This window comes from Tamandua tetradactyla, chromosome 20, assembly GCF_023851605.1.
Source record: "Tamandua tetradactyla isolate mTamTet1 chromosome 20, mTamTet1.pri, whole genome shotgun sequence".
Lineage (NCBI taxonomy): Eukaryota > Metazoa > Chordata > Mammalia > Pilosa > Myrmecophagidae > Tamandua > Tamandua tetradactyla.
In genome coordinates, this window is record NC_135346.1 from 39,727,264 (window position 1) to 39,750,928 (window position 23,665).

Here is a 23,665-nt window from a genome sequence, read left to right on the forward strand (position 1 = left end):
ATTTAGAACTGTCAGGCTCTGACAAGCATTACCCTTTACATTTACAATTCTGTTAGCGTGCATTGTCAGGTGGGCTCACCAGACTGCAGAAATGTGATTTCCTTTGAAACCTATGTATGACTTTAATTTAATACAGCAGCCTCAAAAAAAAAAAAAAAAAAAAAAGACAGTGTGAGCCCAAGAGAGCTTTATTAAGTATTCTTTTAATCCCCCACTTTTTGTTTTTATAGGACCCTTCCTTTTTGTCATCTTCCTCTCTCTTTCTCTTCCTCTTCTTTTCTTTCTCCCTATTAGCTCCTCTTTTCTTCTTCTCTCTAGAATCCTTCATGTTAAGCAGAGGAGAAGGCAGACTGGAGCAATGGCTTTACCTCTCTGAGCCAAGCCAGACCCTGTCTCTTATCTTCCATATGGTCTGAGGTTAATTTCAGTCAAGCCAATTTTATAAGGGATTTGGCTCGGTGTAGTGCTGGGCGAACTAATTCAGGATGTGGGCAGGGGAAGCATGAACAGAATCCATTTAATCCAACTAATGGCTTATCATTCCCCATTATCACTAACACCTATCTTTAAAAGTTGCTTTCCCTTCCCCAAAACATTTATCTCAACAGTACTGAGAGTCGATCCTATAAAATACACTAGCACAGACACTCTAAGAGGAATGAAAGTGACCTGAAGCCATGGTTTTGCGTGGTAGGATTTTATGGTGCACCTGGAATGGCCAGCTGTCTCTGCATGAAACAGGGAAGTTTCGCCGTGAACTAGGTTGAAATTAAATGCTAACATGTATGTGCTGGCCTGAGGCAGATTTGCAGAAAGTAACAAGGCTTCAGCTTCAGCGAACACCTCTCAGGGGCCTGACCACTATGCATTCTGGGAACAGTTGAGTCATCTAGGAGCAGCAGGCAAGCTAAGTTGCAGCGAGGTAACATTTACATGTAAGCATTTGTGATCAGTTGCTTGGAGAAATCTCAAGAAAAGAAGCCCCCAAATCTCCACTATTGGTTTCCTAACCTAATGTTGTATTCTTTTTCTTATTAAGGAGTCCCCGCATTGTCTAAGGTTCAGGGCCCATACTCCGAGTCCGCCTCTGATATGGACAGCGGGTCCTGTGAGGGGCTCAGAGAGCAGTGAGCAATGTGGTTTCGGAAATCGGGGTAGATTCCCTCAAAGGCGCATGGGCTCCCCTGGCCCTCAACAAAGCATGGGATTGGGGTGGTGAGAGGAGGGGGAGGTTCACATCAGCCAATACAGCTTCAGGAAAATGTTGGCATAAAGAGAACATTTGGGAATGGCTTTTGGCAACTGACAACATTTTATTTTCTACCTTCCTCATTGAGGCGTACATGAATTACGATGTGCACTGATCTCCATTTCGCCATGCACAGACAGACAAGATGCAGAATGTTACCGGCCCTCCAGGAGTTTCCTGATATCCAAGAGTAAGATTCAGATTCTTTGCTACCAAACTTTCTCTGGAAGACAGGGTCATACATACTGGAGGTGCTGCATTTGGTCTCAGGACATCCTATTTTGCATCATATTTTGTTAAGAAATGAATTCAACCCAGAAGGGAGGAGTATTTGCCTCCTCTCCTTTCTTCACCCAAAGCCCCAGCTCAAAATCAATGCCCAGTTCTATGTGCAAGAGGTAGAACGTGTTATCTAGGCAGTGACTTGTAATTTCGCTAATGCTTTCAGTTCCCGGATTTGGGCTCTATGGTGTTGGGCTAAGCATTGCCCTTTTCCCTAGATTCTATGAAAAATTGTATTCGCCACATTCAGTCTGTGAGGAGAGTCACATTGAGTTCGAACACTTTCGTTCAGATTTGCAAGTCAGTAGCTTTCTTCTCTGGTGAAAGGGGTGGAAGAAGGCCCCCAGGCTCCCGATGAAGGGAGAGAAAAGAAGGAGTACCAAGGGGAAGCAGAAAGGAGCCAGGGACACACGTCACAGGAGACGCCTGGTCTGCAGCACTCTGAGGCAGCCGTGGACAGCCCCATTTGAGTCCAAGCTGGTAAGAGAAGGTGAGAAAAAAAAAAAGAAAGAAAGAAAGAAAACAAAATCCATGCATTGCACTCCCCCTCGGCCCCTCCTCTTCTGTCTCCTCTGTATCACTAACCTCAACTGCCCTGCGGGAACCAATTACAGTATTTTAATGAGTGCCATTTCCAATAACTGCATAGAGTGGGCGCAGCCCCCTCATCTGCATGCTGACCACCTCTGCCCCATCTCAATTCACCTTTCCCAGCGAGAACGCCGCCCACGTGATACTTGGTAGCTCTGGGGACATCTTGCTGTGGAGGCCTCAGGGACGGGGCCTTAGAGCAGCTATGGCTATATGTGAGTGTTCACGTCCACAGAATGCAAAGGCCTGAGGGCAGACCTGTAAGGGAACAAGCTAGTCAGACTGGACAAGGTTTCACCTGCTTGAAACAGACTTTGGGAACCAAAATGAAGAGCCAGGTTTCTCAAAAAGCTCTCGTGACCTGGATATATAAATAGGGAAGGGGCAAGATGTGGGGGTTAACAGCATGGGCAGTGGAGTTAAGAAGATTTACGTGAGACCAGTGTCTCCATCACTTTCTAGGTGCGTGACCTTGAGGAAGGTCCTTCATCTTTGAAATGAGCCTCAGTTTCATCATTTATAAAATGGGAGTAATAGTAGTCCCTATCTCATGGGTTGTTGTAAAGGCCCAAAGAATTGGACATGCTAAGCTGTTAGCATTTTTTTTTACCTCCTGAATAAAATGAAACTATCATTATTCTAATAAAGCTTGATCTCATAAAGACAGAATACATGTGAAGGGCATGAATTCTTGTCACCCACTACCAAGCCCAGACCCCACTCTTGTCTCTACCCAGGGCCAGCCCAAGACTCCACTGGCGCTATGACATGCACCTCTGTGCTGTGCAGCCATTCCTAAGCGGGGCTAGAGCCCATGTATTGACTAGTAACACTCTTCAAGATGCCTTAGCTTAGAAAAATAAGGTTTTAGTCCCAGGGTGCACATGTGCATGTGTCATGATCAAGTTCACATGTCAACTTGGCCAGGTGGTGGTGCCCAGTCATCTAGTCAGGCAAGCACTGTCCTGTCTGTTGCTATGAGGACATTTCATGGACTTAAATCATGATCACATTGGCTGCATCCACAGGCGATTGCATTTATAATCAGCTAAGGGGAGTGTCTTCTGCAATGAGTGACCCTTAATCTAATCACTGGAAGGCTTTTAAGGAGGATTCTGAAGAGATGGTGACTCTTCCTGCTTCAGCCAGCCCATCTCTCCTGAGAGTTCATTGAGGACCTTCTTCAGAGCTGCCAGCTCACGGCCTGACCTACAGACCTTGGACTCTACATCCCCACAGTCACATGAGACACATTTATAAATTTTATATTTATGGGTATCTCCAGCTGATTCTGTTTTCTCTAGAGAACCCTAGCTAATGTAATATGTACATATGTAGGAACAGAAATGCAAAAAAGGGATTGACTACCTTTTCAACATGAAGAAGTTAGAATGGTCATAGCCCAGATATCCACAAAGGTTGGAGAAGGACCAAAGGAGAAGGAAGAGTTGTGATAGAGAAGGTGGGGTTTAACAAATAAGTCTGACTGCTGAATCATTATACTGATTTTTCTTTTGGTCTCCAGTGTCTTGGAGCAGCTAGAAGGAAAAACCTAAAATTGTGGAACTATAATCCACACTGTGCTTTGAAATTTGTTCTAAAATTGTACTTGAAATGTATTGCCTTTTTGTATATGTGTTATAGTTCACAATCCAAAAAAAAAAAGGGTTGACTAAGATTCTAAGGTTCTTACTGAGCCTGGAGCAGGAATGGTAAAGATGGAATGGGAAGGGAGATCATTTCATATTTTACTCTAGTCACATTTTACTCCTGGCTTTTTGGTATCTTTTAAAACAACCGTGAATTCAAACATGACTTGTGCAATTTTTACAAAAAGAATAAAGTTGGTCCTAAGTGTTGTACAGATAAAAGTTGTGTTTTTGCCAGTGTTCTGGGCCCTGGAGGACCCCCCACCTGACATGGCCCCTGCTCGAAGCCTCCCACCCACATGTTTGCCAGAGCCGAAGGGCTGCTCTCTACCTGCCTACTGATTATTACAATGCCTTCTTTCTTGCCTGTCTACAGAACACACAAACAAAGAAAAAACCTGTTACTCAAGCATCTGACTCATTGATTGTAAATATTTTGGAGTTTTATAATACTTTTTAAAGCATTTTTTAAAAAGAAAGGAAAAAAAGAAAAACAGAGAGAGTCAGACATGGGCTCCAAACTGTTTGCAACGAATATCCAGATTTACAAGTAGACAATTTGGAAAGCATCTTTTCTCTTATGTGGACATTTGAGACTATATCACAACAGGTCTTTAGCATTTGACTCTGCTGTGCTCAGAAGTGGCTGCTTCCTGCCCATTAGCTGGCAACAGAGACAGGGAGGCAGTACCAGTCAGCACTGGCCATTAAAGATCAATGCCAAATGCAGTATACATTCTTCAGTGCCAAGCAAGTCAATGGGAGTTAGGAATCAGTCTGTAGAAAGCTGATAACTCCCCTTTGCAAGGGTCAGTAGAGAAATCAGCATCTCTGTTGTGGAGCTGGTGCTGTAAGTATGAGCAAGAGACCAAAAGTCTCCTAAGGTGCTTATTGCATGAGACGAGAGATGACCAAATCCACAGACTGATGGCGCCTGACATAGGTGAGAAGTAGGACTCAGAAAGGACGTAAGAATAAGATGCCAGGCCCACCAATGCGTGGCTGTGTGTGGGTCATCAGAGAGAAAAAGGGACACCTGCCTCTCCCTTCCTCCACGGTGTGACCCCTTCCCACCCCCACTGCCCTTCTTGAGGCAGCAGCTTTGCACAGCCTGCTCCCTCCCCACATCTTTTGGGTCAGTGTCTCCTGCTCACCCTTCAGGTTTCAGTCTCCAGTCAGGGATACCTTCCCTGATTGACCTTAACATCTACTGATTAAAAATTGCTCCCTTATACAATTTTTTTCTTATAAAATCAAGCTATTTCTTTTCATAACACTTATCAATCACAATTTGTAATTATACATATTAATATGCTTGTTTAATTTATTTAATGAGTCTCTTCCACTAATTTTTAAGTTCCTGGAATGTAGGATGCTTAATTGCTTTATCTTGCTCATCCATTCACTGTTTAGCACAGTGTCTGGAGCATAATAGATGCTCAATAAATATTTGTTGAATGAAAGGATGAATTAATAAATGAATGAATTGATCAATTTTGTAGGTATCCTCTTTATAAGTCTTCATTTACTCTGTTCATTTCCTTGAAAATGCCTTTTCCTCTTCTCCCTTCATCCAAATCCTGCTCACCCTCAAAGCTCAATAACAAGAATGGTTATGATGTTAAACACGCTTTGGATCCTGTACTGGGAATTACATCTCTAAGTAATCTTATTCCAGCTTTATAACTCTGTTGTTATTATCAAATATCAAAGAACAGGTGCTCAAAAAATCCTCCAGGAATGTCAACAGTCTACACCGTGGAGTCCCTGGTTTGCTGGGAAGTTAAAACCGTACGGACAGTTGCCCAGCTTTTTGTGATTTACCCTTGGCAATTCTCTTGTGTGCCTGTATTTGAAGTTGAAGGGCACTGGCGTGATTCCTTGCTTTTTAAATTCTCCCCATCGCTCTGGAACTGCTGAATTCTGCTGAGGAAGGAAGAGCAGAGTGACATATTGTTTTTCCAATGCTTTCAAGTTACTTGGTTCTTGGGGGGTTATAGGTAGGAAAGAGAAAGTCAGGGATATACAGTAGCCCTAGACTGTGAGAAGAAAGGTGGGTGATGGAGAAAGTGGAATAATTTATAGCCCAGTAAAAATGGTCACTCCCCACCCCACTCAAGTGCCCCCACCTCCATCTTCACCACCAGCTCCCATATTACAGAGGCTAAACGCAGCGGTGTCCTCAGGAGACACTCTGCTGTGTGCAACCAGCCCTAGCTGTGGAGATTGACAGCCTCAGTTTCCTCATCTCTAAAATAGAGATGAGAATAGTTCATATCTGGCAGAGCTGCCATGAGCACTCAAATGAGAAAAAGTGTGTGAAAACATTCACACACTGCCTGCTACCATATCTTTTTCAACAGTTAATGGTTACTTTGTTTACTAAATGCCCAAGTCAAGTGTCACTCTGCTCATTCAAACGAAGTCTTTCTGACTCTCCTGTTCCTTCCAAATCGCCTTCAATCAATTGCACCACTGTTGCCTGCATTGTGAATGGAGAGAGGGAAGAGGGAAGATTAATTAAGAAAGAGTCATAAAAAAAAAAACTTCACTGAATCTCGAATGGATGTAATATTAACATACGTAATTACTTCTCAACTTCAGAAGCTATAATATCAAAGATAAAAATCATGTCAGCTTCAATCTTTTTCTCATTGTAGATTCAGACCATTACATTAATGACTAACTTTCTGAGCAGTATAATTTTCTCTTGGAAAGATATCTTTTTTTTTTTCAGCTCACACACAGAAACCCTTTCCCAGGCACACCCTGGACACTGGGGAAGGAAGAGATGGGATCAAAGGAGAGGGAATTTTGCCCTCTCTGTTGAAGCCGCTCCTCTCCCCCCTACTGCTCTGATAGTCTGTGGTCCACCTCCACTGTGAGGAAACAAAGGCAATTAGTCACAGGGCTGGCCAAGTTTTGCCTTGGCCTGGCTGCCAGTTGGCTCCCACAGACCTCAGTGGGAGCTGGGAAGCCTATGTGTCAATGAATGTCTCTGATTTGGAGACTAGTAGGGTAATGGCCAAGGGCCACCAGTCTCTGGGTGCAGGCTTGTTTCTACAGATGTCCCTGAGTGTTTTGAAACAGAAGCCCGTCCGCTGCCTATGATGCCCTCCCTCCACTCTCTCCTCTCACCTTTGACCGTCTGGTCCAAAACTTCCATCTGAATGAGAAAGAGGAGTCCACGTGAGCCACAGTTGGGAACCGTCTCCCTTGAACTGTCTGTGCCTCCTCCTGAGAAGGAAAATCTGAAGCTATCTTGAGGATTTTCACTATCTAGGATGCAAGTTTAGCCCTTCGCAAGTACTTCCATTTTTCCCGGACCTCAGGATAGAATCAGGGCAAGGAGGAGGTCCCCACTTCTCAGATGCATTGTTAAGGAACTTGCTCAAGGTCAAAACTGCTACAAAGTGGAACAAGAAGTGAAGGAATCTAATTCTTGTGCAGACCTCTGAAATAATGAGAATGGGAGGGAAAAAAGATGGCTTGATTTTCTTTTCTTCTTTCTCATTCATTCATGCATGCATTCATTCATCTATATTGGTGACTACCCTCCTTCCAGCCCCTTTCCCATATTTGCCCTCTCTACTCACCATGTGTCCAGTACAGTCTCACTGGCTATTGAGGGCACCCCCTTCCCAAAGTAGCATCGTTTCTCTAGACCTCTCCCTGTCCTTCTGTCAGACCCAAACTTTCTACCAATCCTATGGTTCTCTCCTGCTGTTAGCTCCTCAACAAACTAATTATGGAAAAATAATCTTCTATTTATTCATCTGTTGCCCCATCCCACAAAAATGCTGATAAGTTTAAGATGAGCTGACTTATAGTTGAAGCTACATAAAATATGGTCCCTAGCAGATTGCCAGTCTTCATGGAGAGCAGCTGAAACAGATTTCCTGTGCAGTCTGTGTGATTCCAATTGGGAAATGCATGACCTGAATCCCAAGGGGCTCTGCACAGAGAAAATAAGCAGTGGTTTGCTCTCCCAATCAAGTCTACTCCTAACTTGAGGCAAGAATACAAACAGATACCCTGTACCATATGTCCAGAGATTTAATTGATGACACCAACTAACTGTTAAATAAAATACTTTATCCCCCTAATTTGACAAATAGATCTTCATACCCTAGGAGGCTACATCCTAATTTAGAATTCTTGGACACGTTGGAATTTGCATCAGAATGTACAAAAATAAAGAGAATTGATGCATGGTGTTGGTCCTCAGTCATCCTCCATCATCTGTACGTGCCCAGTTCTGTCCCCTATCGCAAGGGGCCTTGTGTACAAGTTTCTAGACAAGAGGACTGGGTTCAATCCTCTATCCTACTAAAAAGAGCTGCCCCTGCTAAGGTCTTGTGATGCACATCTGTGCACAGTTCTGCACAGGAGAACAGACAGGGGAGCACACCTCTTCAGGCTCTGGTGGTGGGCTCAGAGTCAGCTGGGTAGAAAACTCCAGGATGCCTGATATCCAAAGAGTGATCTAGAAAAAGAGCCCATGGATCTGAGGAAAGGGCCCCATCCTCTAAAGTACAGGGCCCCCAGGACAGGGATTTTTCTTACCCAGTCTAATGATGGTACTAAATTAAGGACGAAGACTACACATTACTGCATGTATTTGCAATTGAGCTGCTTCTCATATGGGCAGCGCTATGGAGGATGCCCTAAGTTGTTCAGCTGCAGAGACATATTGCCTTAACAATAGTTAATGAGTATTCTGGGCAAAGGGAAAAATGCAAATGAGTTCACAATTAATACGTAAATGATATGTTAGGTGACTCCTGCCAGAAAACACTGATCAATGCCTAGTATATACTTAATACATGCATGATAAGTAAATAATGAACGGCTTCCTTGAATTTTATAAAAATTTCTTACATGAAGGCATGGCCATTTATGTAAATTTCAGGCACAATTAATAGAGGAAAGAAATTTTGATCAATTTATTAACTTTTAGAACAATTTGCTTATTCGAGGTGAGCTCTCTATATTAGTGGGAAATAGAAGCTATTTCTACCTGTAAAGCAATCATGGCTGCACCCCAGATCCCAGGGCTGGGGATATATGGATGATAACCAGGGGATATATAGTTGATATTCCTGAATCAAATATTTTTAAAACAGGATTTCTCAAACTATTCTAATTACTAACATTTTGGGCTGGGTAATTCTGTGTCAGGGGTGGGGTGTGGTTGTCCTGTGCAATGCAGGACACCCAGTAGGATCCCAGGCCTCTACCTTGTGGATGCCAGCAGCTGCCCCCCAGCTTGACAACCAAACCTCCCTTGGATAAAATTGCTCCTAGTAGAGAACTACTGTTCTTAAAGGAACTGACTCTAGATCTCTTGGTATCATCTGTACCCAACCAGAGCTAATACCAAATAGGAATAACAGCAGTCTGTGGTTCTAACCAGATTTATTGTCGAAGGAAAATGAGAATCGGAGGAAGCCAAACAAATGCAGTATTTTATTTTTTTCCGTTAGTCTCTAAGATAGTAGAGCAAATGGCTATTTTAAGATAAAAAATTAAAATGAGGAATAATGTTTAAATCTTCTATAGTACTAAACAACTGCACTAATTTCTGTTTTGTTATGTTTTTTTTTTCAGTGCTAGGGAATGAGCCAGAATGAATGTGCTCAAGTTCAAACACCAAACGAGATAAACATAGAACAAGAAAGCATCTGCCAAAAACATCTTCACTCTAGCTTCCACACTCCATGAGGTAAGTCGTTTGGGGATGTTCAGGAAAAGATTGTGTGATCTAGATAGAGGCAGCTCCCCCACTTCCATGGTGGCATTTTACTGTTCTTTCTTCCTACACTGCTACTTCCTATATTAAAACAGAAAGATGTAACTTAGTGATATGCACGTGTGCCTGTTATAACTTGCTGGATCTAGGACTTCAAAAATTCCAGCATGTGTGGCTTTACATGCTGTCTTAGGGCCAAGAAATCTCCAGGATGCAGTTAGACATATTTACCTGTGTAAGAAGAACAAAAATTATTTATGTATGAGAGCATACAATTTTGCTTCTTTCCTATTTTTTCTGAGCCAGAAAGGATTAATTCTTGTTAAGTTAGTTTCCAGAATCTTTTTGGTTGGGCCGAATCCAGTAAGTAAAACTAAAGAAGGAGCTGAGTTAAACTCCAGTATAGAGTCAGGGTGAGAAGGAATTGAAGCCCTACACAGACTGTGCGTCTTGTCATTTCTTGCAAGAAGAAAAGGGGGGAGAGAGGTTTGGGGAAGGACTGTCGGTCAAAAATATTTTCAACATGATTTACCATACATTAAGATACTCTAGGTAAACAACAGAAATACTTAATCCTGCAGTTTAGCTACTAACTGAGTTTTTAAAATTTAAACAATACAACGCTAAGACTGAGCTATGTGGCACTAGTGCTAATATATGCGACTTACTTTATTAACTTCCCAGTCAAGTTAATCTTCACAGCTAGTGTCAAGCTGGTATTTTACATCTACTCCTTCTCCTAATTTGATGCTTTAGACCAAAGGGTTATGGAAAGATTTGTTAGTCAGTATGCAATCTACCATATTTCATTAAATACAAATGTATTAAATGACTATCACATGAAGTACTGTGTGAGATTCTGGCAACGGAGGCATAAAAGAGACAGACTGAGAACCCCTGCCTTCAAAGGGTTTACAGTCTTGTCTGTAAACAACTTGATAATAAATACATATGGTAGCCCACAGGTACGCTAATTGTATATAGTCAAATGAACCCAGTGTTTACATAATAATAGAACTTACAAATTGTACATAAGCCTTCATAGAACCCTTAACAGTTGCAGTATTTTGCAGACGAACTAGATTGGCATATGTATTGTAAATAACTCTATGACTTCAGTTCTCACAATTTTTGGATCTCTCTCTAAATTAACAAGATTCAGAAAGATCAAGACATGTTTATTCCACTTTGTGCTTTCCTTGCTAAATCTGATATGGTTCCAACCATGAACAACAGAGCCTTTTAACATAGTGGCTCAGATTTAGAACCCACGTAATTTCAGGAGCAGGCCTGCAGATGAGAAAACACCTCCCTCTGATAGCGTGCCCTCCACTGGGTTTCAGCCAGATACCAGATTAAATGCAAACTCTTTCACTGATGCTTAAACCAAATATGGGAAAGAGCCTTCTGCCTATTTTGCCCTCTGGGTCTGGGGACATGTTATATTCCATTAGCAGCCTCTCTGATTTTTCATCTAAAGCCCTTCCGTTGCCTTGGATATTGGCTAACATTTTCCACTGGTCAGAAACTTTGTTTATACAGCTGATCAAGTTAATGGTTCATCTCCTCTGCTCTGTAGGCACTCCAGTTCTACCATCATCATAACTAAGATTGGCTATTTTACTTGGCAGAGGTATTTCAGTAATACAAGATAATCAAATTGGATTGGTGATCAGTTTGTTCGGTACTCATTCTAGTAAATGCAACCTACCAGACTCTAAATGGCTGAATTGCTATTGCAGTAGAGACACAATGTGAATCAAAGCTTAGAGACCTCAGGGAATTTCGTAAAATCCTACTCTGCCACCAGATCATTGTCCTGAAAGATGCACTAGACACGAAAGACCCACACGTTTCAGCTTTTTTCACTGGCAATAGCTGGTTTGTTGTGATGCATAGATTAGAAAGAGCATCATTTGTAAAAGTTGCCTCTGTAGACCACTGGACTTGAGGAGGAGCCCAAAGCCTAAATGCTGCTGCTCCAAGCCTTTTCACAGCTGCTCATCTTTCAATTTCCATATCAGTGTAAATTACTGAAATGGAAAGAATTGGGAGGGTCAAATAATCTCTGCATTGATGAACACAGCAAGTCGAGTTTTGAATCAGAAATAAGCGACCTTGTGTTTTTTTTTTAAAGAAAAACTAACTTTTCATTATGCAAGACATAATAGATGTACTATCAATAAATGTTTCACAATATATTTTTTTTAAGGAGAAAAAATCCCAAGTTCTAGGTTAAACTTTGCCACTGACTTGCTATGTAGCTGAAAATTTTTTGTCTTGCAACTTCATTTCCGGTAGAACGAAATTAATAATTATGGTCCTATCCATATCATCGGTTTATCATGAGGACCAAATCGAATATCGTATGTGGAAGCACTTTTTGAAGTCTAAAACGTATTAAAGAGCATGAGCTTGTTAATGGTATACAAGTCTTGGGACACATTTCACTGGCGAATCCTCTTCAGTATTTAAAGCTTTGCTTTACGACACTGACGTTAAACCACATTGAAAGAAAGATTCCTTTTTCAACTCTCAGTCACCCTTTCTGGTTCTGACAGGGAGCATGTCTTAGTTTGGTGCTGGAATGTCTTCAGCATCTCTGTAACTTGCTCATCTCCTTTTCCTCAAAGAGAATGCAGGCTTTGACACAAAGCCTTCAACAGGCAAATGCATTTAGCTAGATTCAAATAGCATGGTTTAGATTTTTTTGTTCAAGTGTTTTTGTGGTAAGCTCATTAATGGCAAGTGATAATGATTTTCTATTAATAGCAATAATATAAAGTCTCATTTCTATGCATATCTAAGTTAAAAAGAAGAAATATTTTAAAGGAAAATATTAAGTAAATAATAGTCAAATGATATGTGAATTTAACAAATACTGTGAAAGTGTTATGAAAATGTCAAAGTTTGGGAATCAACATACCAGCACATAAGTTAAGCCCTAAGGTGTTTGTCTTAGAGATAAGTAACACTTTTTACATTGCTGTGATTTATCCCTCTCCATCTTCGAACATTCCTTACAAAAAAGCACAGAAAATAAAGGAAGGAAAGCGGAACTTGGCAACTGCCATTTAAACTTCTCCATCCAATGAGAGAATATAGACACTGGAATCCCACTTTTGAAACATTAAAAAAAAAGCTAATCCCTGTGAATATAGAGTTTACTCACAATTTTCCTTTTCTCTTTCTTTCTTCTTTCCTCTCTTCCTCCCTCCATTCCTCCCTCTTTCCGTCCCTCTCTCTTTTAATTGAGGAGGAAATAAAGCAACTCTTTTCAAACGCTTGTGTTGGAAAAATAAGGGCATCCTCTGGCATGGAAAATTTGTTGGTGGGTTCTTAGAATCCTGCTTCTGTAAATTTATAGATGAGCTCAATTTAGAAAACGTGGGGAAAGTACATGATGGCATTCAGTCAGCTTGGAAGTCTTTTTTTTTTTCCGTATAATGTTGTGCTGAATAAAAATCCAAAGTAATGATTTCCACTTGCTGATAAATACCTCTTGCTTGAAGTAAGGCAGTCTTGAAGAAGAAGAAGAAATAATAATACTAAAACACTAGCAGGATCATCATTCCTTTCATGTATGTTCAACTCCAACCCTGGAAAACTTAAGTGAAACTCTTATTCCCAATATCTAAAGGCTGCCTTTTCTGTGAATTTTTTTTTAATTGGTATGAACTTTTTCCTACGGTCCTCTACCCTGTGTTTATGTAATGATTGCCACAAATGTAGGTATCTGACCCATTAATAACACATTATTGCATTTTAAGCAAACACCCTTCTGGGCTAGTCTTCTTGCCTGGGTGTAAGGCTTCTTTTTAGAGCAGATGTTCGTTGTTGTTACGAAAGGGCTTCAGAATGCTGGATTCAGATGACATTTGGAGAAGAGTGCCAATTATGTCATATGGTCTCGGTGCCCAGTTACAACACTAGTAGAACCAACTTTTTAAATTATTTTTAATTTTTTTGGTTTTAATTATTCCCATGTATACTTCTGGGCTCTCATTATGGAAAGTTGAGATTAGAATTGGTATTAAGTTTTTTGCCTTTTTTTTTTTTCATGGTCTGATTTTAGAAGAACCAGGAATACCTTAAAACAAACACACAAAGAAAATTAAAGCAACGCACCTCTTCCTTAGTCTGAGCACTGAAGGCTGACGTGCTATATTTTATACATGATGTACAAAGGTCTCCAAAAAATGCATGTTGAATGAATGAACATTTCCTACCTTTTATTCAAGTTAGTAATATGCCTTCCCTAATTGTCCCCTTCTTAGAGGTTGGAACCATTCATGTTTATGGTACCAGTGAAAAAATGAAATTGTGTCATTCTCATAAGTGAGCTGTCCAATCTTTTAAATCCTAGTTTCTTTCCCCATTAGGACTCTCACTAGTTTACCCTATATAGAGATAATGGAAATCCATTTGTTGGGAATTGTGTGATTTTTTATTCACTTTTTTTTTTTATTTCTTGGAATAAAGCAGGGGTCAGCAAACTATAGTTACAGAGACCAAATCCAGCCTGCTGCATGTTTTTGTAAACAATGTTTTATTGGCATACAGCCATGCCCATTCATTTACATATTATCTGTGACTGTTTTTGTACTACAATGACAAAGTTGAGTACTCAGTCCAGACAGACCATATGGCCTACAAAGCCTAAAATAATTACTAGCTAGCCTTTTAGAGAAAAAAAAAAGGCAATATCTTTCTTTGTACTTGCATAAAGAGAATTTTAGGGGTAGATGAAGTTAGAGGAGTGATACATTCCTCAACTTCTAGTTAAAGGGTTGGCTAATTCAAAGTTTGGCTTTTTGTTGACCCAAAGTTATATGAACTTGCCTTTTAGTCTTAATATAACATGGAAGATATTGTATAAATTCATCATTATTGATTAATTTTTATTCTCATTGTTTAATAATAATGCAAATATTAGTAAGTGTAACAGTATACTGCCCTTTTTGATAGAGAAAAAAATCTTTCCCCGGATCAGTAAGGTTAACTTTACATCCATGCAGACCAGATGCAATCCTTTGCAGCAAGATTGGTCCAAAGTTATGAATGTTACAAAGTGAGTCAATTTCCTCTTCCCCAAGTGGTTCAATTTCAAATAGTAGTGAAGGGTCTCAGAAAGATTTGGAAATCATGTGTTCTGGGGATCAGTCCCTGTACGCCTGTTTGGGCACTATTGTATTTCCAGCAGTAGCAGGGAAATGCCATATCTGAACATGTAAATTCTGCTATCAGACATGTTCTGGCTCATTTAGGGGGCTCCTTTGTCTGGAGAATAAGTTATATGGCAAAGAGAATGTATTTGTGTGTATGTAGTACTTCCCAGACCAGGCCCCAGTTCTGCATCTCCACTCATCTTGGTTAAGCACCTAGGACCAGTGAACCAGTATCGCCATTGGCAGTATCTTGAATCTTGGAACCAATCATGACCCTAAGCATGCTGAGGGCAAGAGTGAGTCCAAGACACCGCATTGGGAAGGAAGGAAAGGAGATTGGCCAAAGTAGGAAGCCATCTTACTCAAAAAAAAGAGAATAATAATTAATTAGCACTTGTGTGTGTCTGCTAACCACAAGGTCTGAGATCACTGAATCTGCCCAATAACTAATGATAGCTAATTGAGTCCTTCCTACAATCTGAAAGCATATGGTCATCCTGTTTAAGGATGAGGAAATTCGTCTTTAAAGATGAGGCTCAGAGAAGTTGAGTAGTTAGCCCAATGTTACACAGCTGGTAAGTGGCAGAGCAAGTATTTGGCTCCAAAGACTTACTTCTTTAAAATGCTAAATGAGGGACCTTATGGAGGACTAGGTTTCATAAGTGGATGATGTCATTCAACCCCTGACCTGGAGCTGTTCAATATACAGGCCAAATCATCAAGGCAATTTGTTGTACCAGACGACCTCAAGTAGAAAGAATTTTTTGTATATTCAGTCTAGAAATATTCTCTCTATCCTCTAATTTGGCTTTCTCTGTGAACCTGAGCAGCTCTTTGGCATGTGGCGATCCTTCCCCACTAAGGAAATGATCCATTCCCACTTCATTCAACTTCAAGAAGCAGAAATTGGATCGCCTTGCATTTGACTATACAAGAGATCAAATCAGAGAAGATTATTCAGTAAAGCACAGTTTTTCAGGGGCAGGGAGATGACCCTAGAGTCCTTTGCTCAATTGTGGGACTTCCCAAGATATTCAGAATGCCTCTCCCCAAAAACCTAGGTCCTTCTTCTCCTGGAAAATTGCATGGAATGCTGAAAAGGATACCCAAATAGAGAAAACAGAATTCAAAATGGTGCCGGCCTAAGGGAAAACATGTACACACATACATATATACACATGGCAGAGAAGCAAAGGGCCTCTCCTGGAGCACTGGGCTAGATGCAAAGTGTTTGGAAAAGAATGGGTGATGCTGACACCCATAGTGTCCCAGAGGGGTGTGTGCTGTGACTCTTTCCTTGTTAGTTGTCATGCCCCTTATGTGTTTTCAGTGTCTTAAAAGGCTGAGATTTCAGAGGAACAACCAGGAATGATAAAAGGAACTCTAATCACAAATTGAGATATTTTTTCCCAGAAGGAAGAAAGAAATACAGACTCTTCCCCCAAAATCAACATTATCATTATTACAACTCACATGATTCCTATTAGTAAGATTGTAGCACGCATTCAAAGAGCACTCTGTGCCAGGCAGAGGGCTCAGTGCATGACGTGCATTATCTCATTCAGTCTTTCCAATGACCCTAAAAAGTAAGTGCTAACATTATACTCATTTTAGAAAGAATAATTAAGGTCTAGAACTGTACTGTCCAATACAGTAGCCATTAGTCATGTATGGCTTTTGAGCACTTGAGATGTGCCATAAATATAAATTACACACAAAGAGTTCAAAGACTATACTAAAAAAGGAAAAAAAATGACAACAAAGCTCATAGAGCTAATTAATGAATTCAGCAAAATAGCAAGTTGCAAGATCAACACCCCAAAATCAACAATTTTTCTATATCCTAGTAGTGAAAAATCAGAAGATATCAAGAAAAAAAATTGCTCGTAGTAGCAACCAAAAGAAACAAGTATCTAGGATAAATCTAACCAAGGATGTAAAGGGCTTGTACAACAGAAAACTACAAAACATTGCTGAACAACATTAAAGAAGACATAATAAATGGAAGGACATTCCATGCTCATGGATTGGCAGATTATTGTTAAGATGTCAGTTCAACCCAAAGCAATTTACAGATTCAATGCAATCCAAATCAAAATTCCAGCAACCTTTGTTGCAGAAATGGAAAAGCTAATCATCTAATTTATATGGAAGGGTAAGGAACCCCAAACAGTCAAAACCTTCTTGAAAAAGAAGAATGAAGTTGGAGGACTCACACTTCCCAATCTTAAAACTTATTACAAAGCCACAGCAATCCAAACAGCATAGTACTGGCACAAGGGCAGACATTCAGACCAATGGAATCAAATTGAGAGCTCAGTGCTCAACTCTCACATTTATGGTTCTCTGGTCAACTGATTTTTGACCAGAGAACAAAAACCACTCAATTGGGAAAGAACAATCTCTTCAACAAATGGTGCTGGGAAAATTGGATCTTTACTTGCAAAAGAATGAAGGTAGATCCCTATTTCACATCACATACGAAAATCAAATAAAAATGGACCAAAATTCTAAATATAAATATAAGAACCAGAACTAGAAAACACCTAGAAGAGAACATGGGGAAGCATCTTCATGACCTTCTGTTAGGTAATGATTTCTTAGATTTTATATCAAAAGCATGAGAAATAAAAAAAAAATAGATAAGTGGGACCTCATCAAAATTTAAAACTTTTGAATATCGAAGGACTTTATCATGAAAGTAAACAACAACCTATATAATGGGGGGAAATATTTGGAAGTCGCATATCTGATAAGGGTTTAATATCTAGAATACACAAAGAAATTCTTCAATTCAACCACCAAAAGACAAACAACCAAATTCAAATATGGACAAAAGACTTGCATCGATATTTCTTTAAAGATATACAAATGGCCAAAAAGCACATGAAAAAATGCTCAACCTCATTAGCCCTCAGGGAAATAGAAATCAAAACCACAGTGAGATACCATTTCACACCCACTAGAATGACTACTGTTTTGAAAAGTAGAAAATTACAAGCGTTGGAGAGGATGTGGAGACATAGAAACACTCATTCATTGCTGGTGAAAATATAAAATGCTGGCAGCCACTATGGAAGACAGTTTGGCTGTTCCTCACAAAGTTAAATACAGAATATCCATATTACCCAGCAATCGCACTTCTAGGAATATACCCAAAAGAACTGAAAACAGGGACATAAACAGACATTTGGACACCAATAGCAGCATTATTCACAATTCCAAGATGGAAGCAACCTAAGTGTCCATCAACCAATGACTGATGTTTATCTAAACAAAATGTAGTACATGCATGCAATGGAATATTATTCTACCCTAAAAAGGGATGACATTCTGATATATGCAACAAATGGATGAACCCGGATGAGATCATGTTGAGTAAAATAAGCAAGACACAAAGGGACAAATAATGTATGACCTGACTGATGTGAAATAAGTCAAATAAACAAACTCTTAGATTCAGAATCTAGAATATGGCTTACCAAGGTAGGGCAGGAATAGGAAATACGGAATTAAGGCTTAAAATATACAGTGTTTTCATATGGGACAATGGAAATGTTTTGGTAATGGATGATGGTATAGAAAAAAAAAGAATGCAAAATATCTCATTAATGTTTAAAATTGATTACTTTTTGAGATGATATTTTGAATGTAACAGGTGAAACAAAATTTATTATTAAAATTAACTTCACCTGCTTCTTTTTATTGTGTCTAATTATATGGCTATCAGAAAAGTTAATATTTTACGTTCATACTCCACATATGTGGCACACACTATTCCTTTTGGTAGCCCCTGGTCTAGACAGGGGATCAGCTAACTGCAGCCCGTGGGCCAAATGCAGCCCACAGCCTGTTTTTTATGGCTTCCAGCTAAGAATGGTTTATACATTTTTGAAGGGTTGTTAAAAAAAAAGAAAGAAAAAATCAATTTATGACAGAGACTGTATTTGGCCTGCAAAACCTACAATATTTGCTATCTGGCCCTTTACAGAAAAAGTTTGTTGACCTGGGTCTAAAGGATTAAGTGGCAGAGCAGCAAAACCATGGACCCCTGGCCCCAAAGTCTGCTTTTAACCACTTTGAACAGAAGCTTTGTACTGGGTGCCAGTCACTACATGGAGAGTTTACACATAGTGACTCATTCAATTCTGATATGTTATTATCCCCATTAAAAGATGAACAAGCTGAGGCTTTGAGAGCTTTAGTAACTTGTCTTAAATCACAGAGCTAACAAATAATGAAACTGGCATTTGTATCCAATATGGAAGATACAGTAGTAGGCCCCTGATGTCTCCTATCACTGAACTCCTACCAAATGGGTAGTGGAGGCCAGCCTCTTCATCTATTAGCAGTGAGTTATCCACTCCCCAGATGGTCATCTGAGATCGTGCAGTCTGCCCGGGTATAATCTAATCTAGGGGTCAGCAAGACTTCCTTTTGGGGGGTGGGTAAATAAAGTTTGATTGGAACACGACCATGCCTTTTGTTTATGTCTTGATTATGTCTGCTTTCATGCTATGACAGCAGAGATGACTAATTGCAGCAGAGACCACCTGGCCCACAACACTGAAAATATCTACTATCTGGGCCTTTATAGAAAACATCCGTCAACCTCTAATCTAATTCAGGACAGGGACCACATTTGATCCTTCAATACTCGCCACAGTGCCTTGTTGAGTGTGAAGTTAGTGAGGGTCCAATAAACATGATTGAGTGATTGATGAGTGGGAGAGGAAAGTCACAGGACAAGGACTCATGACTCGTCCTCCTCTTAATCCAGAGTCTGCTTTGTTAGCACACACGTAACGCATGCCATCTCTCTCAGAGCTGATAGGTGGGAATTTCCCCTTTTTTTTCCCATTTCCTTTTCCAACAGTTATTTGACCAGGGACATGTGGATTACATTGCACTTAAAATAAACAGGGAATTTTAAATTAGGGGAAAACATGTTTGGCAAAATCCAAAATACTTTGCACACCATCTGGGATGTTCTCTTGTTTGTACTGCAGCTGAGTGCCACCTTCCTCCATGGATAAATGACTTCCACAAAACCCTCCTTAGTTTCAGTACTCAATAAGAGTCTTCACACTGAAGTAAATCCAACAGGAATGTGCGATGTTGGCCTCATTAGAAGTTGAGAAAGGAATTGGCAACCAAATGTGTGTGCAATAAAGGTGGCAGTTCAGGGAACTTTTGGGGACAACCAGGGCAAGAGCTGTTGCATAAGGCCGACATGTACCATTTGCAAACTATATAAAAATAGCTACCATTACTGGGCATTTTCTATATTCTAGGCACTTTTCTAAGCATCACATACTCTTTACCTTAAGTAACCCTCATAACAACTATATGAGGTGGGTCCAATTATTGTCCATGTTTAAATTTGAGGAAACTGAGAATTAGGATGCTTAAATAATTTTTTCATGGCCACATGGTAAGTATGTGGTGGAGCCAGGATTTAGGACTAGCTAGCCCCAAGGTTATTCCCTTCTAGACTTATGATTATTCCCTTCTAGACTGCCCATAAATTCCATTTGTTCTGTCTCCCATGCCCTGTGGCCTGTAGCACTGCTGGGCACATGGTAAGCATTCAGTAATCTATGATTTAGATATTACAAGATAGGCATTAAATTAGACTTAGTCTATGCACTTGTTATATTGTTGGTGCACATTCTGCTTCCAATGCTTCTTAAGAATTGATAGAAACCAGTCTTATAAGCTGTTCTTTCACAGTGTCTGTGGCTCTGCGGGGCCTCTTGTGGAACAGGGGCCTGTGATATTATAAGGGCTGCTTAGGGGGATGTGATATCGACTGAGGATTGACCTCACCCCTGCCCTGGTCCCCAGGCATCCCTTCTGGGGTAACTCCCTGTAAGCAGCGCGCTCAACTTTGGCTACTGTAACCTTGAACGCTGCCCACCCCAAGTGCATCTTGTTTTGAAAAAAACAGCACATACCCAGATACTTTCCCAAAACTTGCAAACAAGCCTCTGTATTTAGCTACTTTTGTCCCCCAACCATATATAATCTATAAAGTGGTAGCCATAGGTGCAGAAATACTCGAGGGAACTTGCAGTCTCACTGTCCATGCAAGGTAGCTGCAGCTTTCTAATTGTAAGTTCTAATAAATGCTTTTGGACCAACCAAAAAAAAAAGGAGTTAAAACTGACTTTATGTCAGGCTCCATGATGGGTGATAAGGAAACAATGGTGATCTGAGACAGATGGATTTAAATAAAATTAATTTTATTTCTTTAAAAAAAATCAAGTTATCACAGGATTTTATACCAGGCACCTCTGTACCCAGAAAACTCCAAACTCATGGAAGCTTTATTTATTTTATTACCTTTTAGCTGGGAGGAGGAATGATTTTTCTGTCACTTTCCCTCTTTTCCCTCGTCTCCCTTTTCCTCTCTCCAAAAATCCAACCCCACAAAGTCTACACATGGTGAAAAAGATTTCTTAAGCCACAGGGGTTATGCAACTCTAGGCCTGCTTTTTTTCTCACACATATAAAAAAATTATTGGATTTGAGTGAGATTTTTAAAAATTGGTTTTTAAATGTGATGACAAGAGTGTCCTTTTCACCAGAACAAAACAACCCCTAACACTGAAGCCTCCTTCCTGATATGGTTGACTTCCAAAGATGAGGAAATCTGTGGATTGGGCCACAATCTCCAGGGGAAGTGTGGGGGACAAGGCAAGGTCTGGATTGGAAAGACTTTCCATGTTTAAAATGAATCTGGGGGATAAGGATGAGGCCTGGATCTGAATGGGCAGCAGCCCAGCAGGCTCGCTTGGGATCCAGCTGATATGACAATGTCATTGCCATAGAAAGTGTTCACAATGGAGCACTTCTCAGCTAGTCACCGGCCATCGATCACTTAAGAGTTGGATTTGGCTTCTATTCCACAAAGTATATCATGCTGTAGCCATAGAAATGGAGTTTACACTCCTACAGCTAAATTAAAACTGGTGCTCCCAAATTAAAAGCAGACAGGACAGATGTGCAAGGAAGAAATGGAGACTCACATCTTTTGTGAATCAGCTAACCGTTGTGCCAGGACTTGAAATCAACTTTTCCTGTAGAGGCCACGAGCGCACCACACCTATGTAAGCTGTCTTAAATGAGGTGGAATTAACATTTTACCAGCTATTTCCTTTACTTTGCCATCTGAAGTAGAATAAAGAGCACAGTGAAGCCCAGAATCCCAAAGACCCTGCATCATGAGGTCAACACCTGAAGGTGGCCATGTCCGACTTGTCCCTCATTTAGGACTCAAGAGGGTGGATGAAAAGCACATGAAACAAAGCATGTCATCCTAGTGACTTGGCCCAAGCACCATCTTAAAGCCTTGGGGCCTGGACTCTTAGGAGGAAATGATGAAAAATAAGGTTCTTGTGGCTCTTCCTGCCCTCTTAATCCTACTCAATATTAAGATTAGCTTTAATTTATTAAGCACATGTTATATCAAATTTGAAAAACTCAAATATGTTCAGGTGACTCCCCACTTAAAATACTTCAGTGGCTTCCTGTTGCCTTCATGAGCAGGACCAGCTTCCTTTAAGGGGTTGCCAAGGCCTGCAGCGTCTGCTCCCTGCCTCGTCCTCTACCTTCTCCTCCCAGCTGTGTGCTCCCACCATGTTGACCTGCTTTTTGTGTATTCTATACACCATGTTCTCTTACATTGGAGTTATTTCCTCTGATGCGATGCTTTTCCAACCATGTTTTTAAAAACAGGTTTATTGAAATATAATTCACAGACCATACAATTCACTCATGTAAAGTGTATGATTCAGTAGTTACTAGTTGTTTAATTGGCTAGGCTATTGAAAGTAGATACGATAAAATGGGCTGGCTTTTAACAACAAGAATTTATTAGTTACAAGCCTATAGTTTGAGGTTGTGAAAATGTCCAAATCAAGGATTCATCAAGGTGATGCTTTCTTCTGAAGGTGGGCTGCTGGTGATCCTTGGTTCTTCTGTCAATTGGCAAGGCACATGGCAGCGTCTGCTGGTCTCTCCTTTATCTTCTGGATTTCATGATTTTCAGTCTCTTGCTTCCAGGTATGTTTCTCTCTTTATCTGAATTTCATTCTCTTGTAAAGGATGCCAGTATGAGGATTAAGAACCTGAAGTAGGTGGGTCACAACTTAATTTAAGCAGCTTCACCAAAAGATCCTACTTGTAATGAATAGGTCCACACCCACATAATGGATTACCTTTAAGAACATACTTTCCTGGGGTATATATAGTTTCAAACCACAATGTTAATATATTCACAGCATTGTGCTATCACCACCGCAATCAATTTTAGAACATTTTCATCACCCTCAAAAGAAATCCCCTACCCATTAGCAATCACTTCCTACTTTCATCTAATAGACTCCCTCACCCCCCACACCATACCACTCCCACTGAGCCTCACGCCTTCACTAATCTACTTCTTGTCTCTAATCTATCTCCTAGTCTGGCCATTTCATATAAATGGAGCTGAACAATATGTAAACTTTTGTGACTGGGTTCTTTCATTTAGCATAATGTTTTCCAGGTTCATCCATGCTGTAGCATGCATCAATATTCCTTTCCTTTTTATTGCTGTATAATATTCCATTGTGTATGTATGCAACATTTTGTTTATTCATTCAACTGTTGATGGATATTTGATTGTTTCCACTCTTTGGCTAATATGAATAATGCTATGAACATTCACGAACACGTTTTTGCCTGGATGTATGTTTTCATTTCTCTTGTTGGGTTATATGGTAACTTTATGTTTCACATTTTAAGGCAGCCATTGTCTTTTGACCTAACACTCACTACAACTCATTCTTCAAGTCTCAACTGAAGAGAACTTCTCATAAATGCATTCCTGACCTCTCCACTCCCATCTGAGTCAAGTGCTCCAGTTAAATGCCTCTCATAACTTCCTGTGTCTTTTCCTTCATTATCTTATCCTAGTTGGTTATTATTT

General features: G+C 40.2%; 1 long non-coding RNA gene across 1 annotated transcript in view; it reads left to right on the forward strand.

Annotated features, from left to right (window-relative positions):
- Positions 1-6,716: 6,716 nt before the first annotated feature.
- Positions 6,717-23,665, forward strand: part of LOC143664561 (uncharacterized) — a 40,989-nt gene continuing 24,040 nt past the window's right edge. The window contains exons 1-3 of the long non-coding RNA XR_013166511.1: positions 6,717-7,077; positions 9,382-9,496; positions 22,647-22,758. This is a non-coding gene — a long non-coding RNA (uncharacterized LOC143664561). The remainder of the gene's footprint in view (positions 7,078-9,381; positions 9,497-22,646; positions 22,759-23,665) is intronic.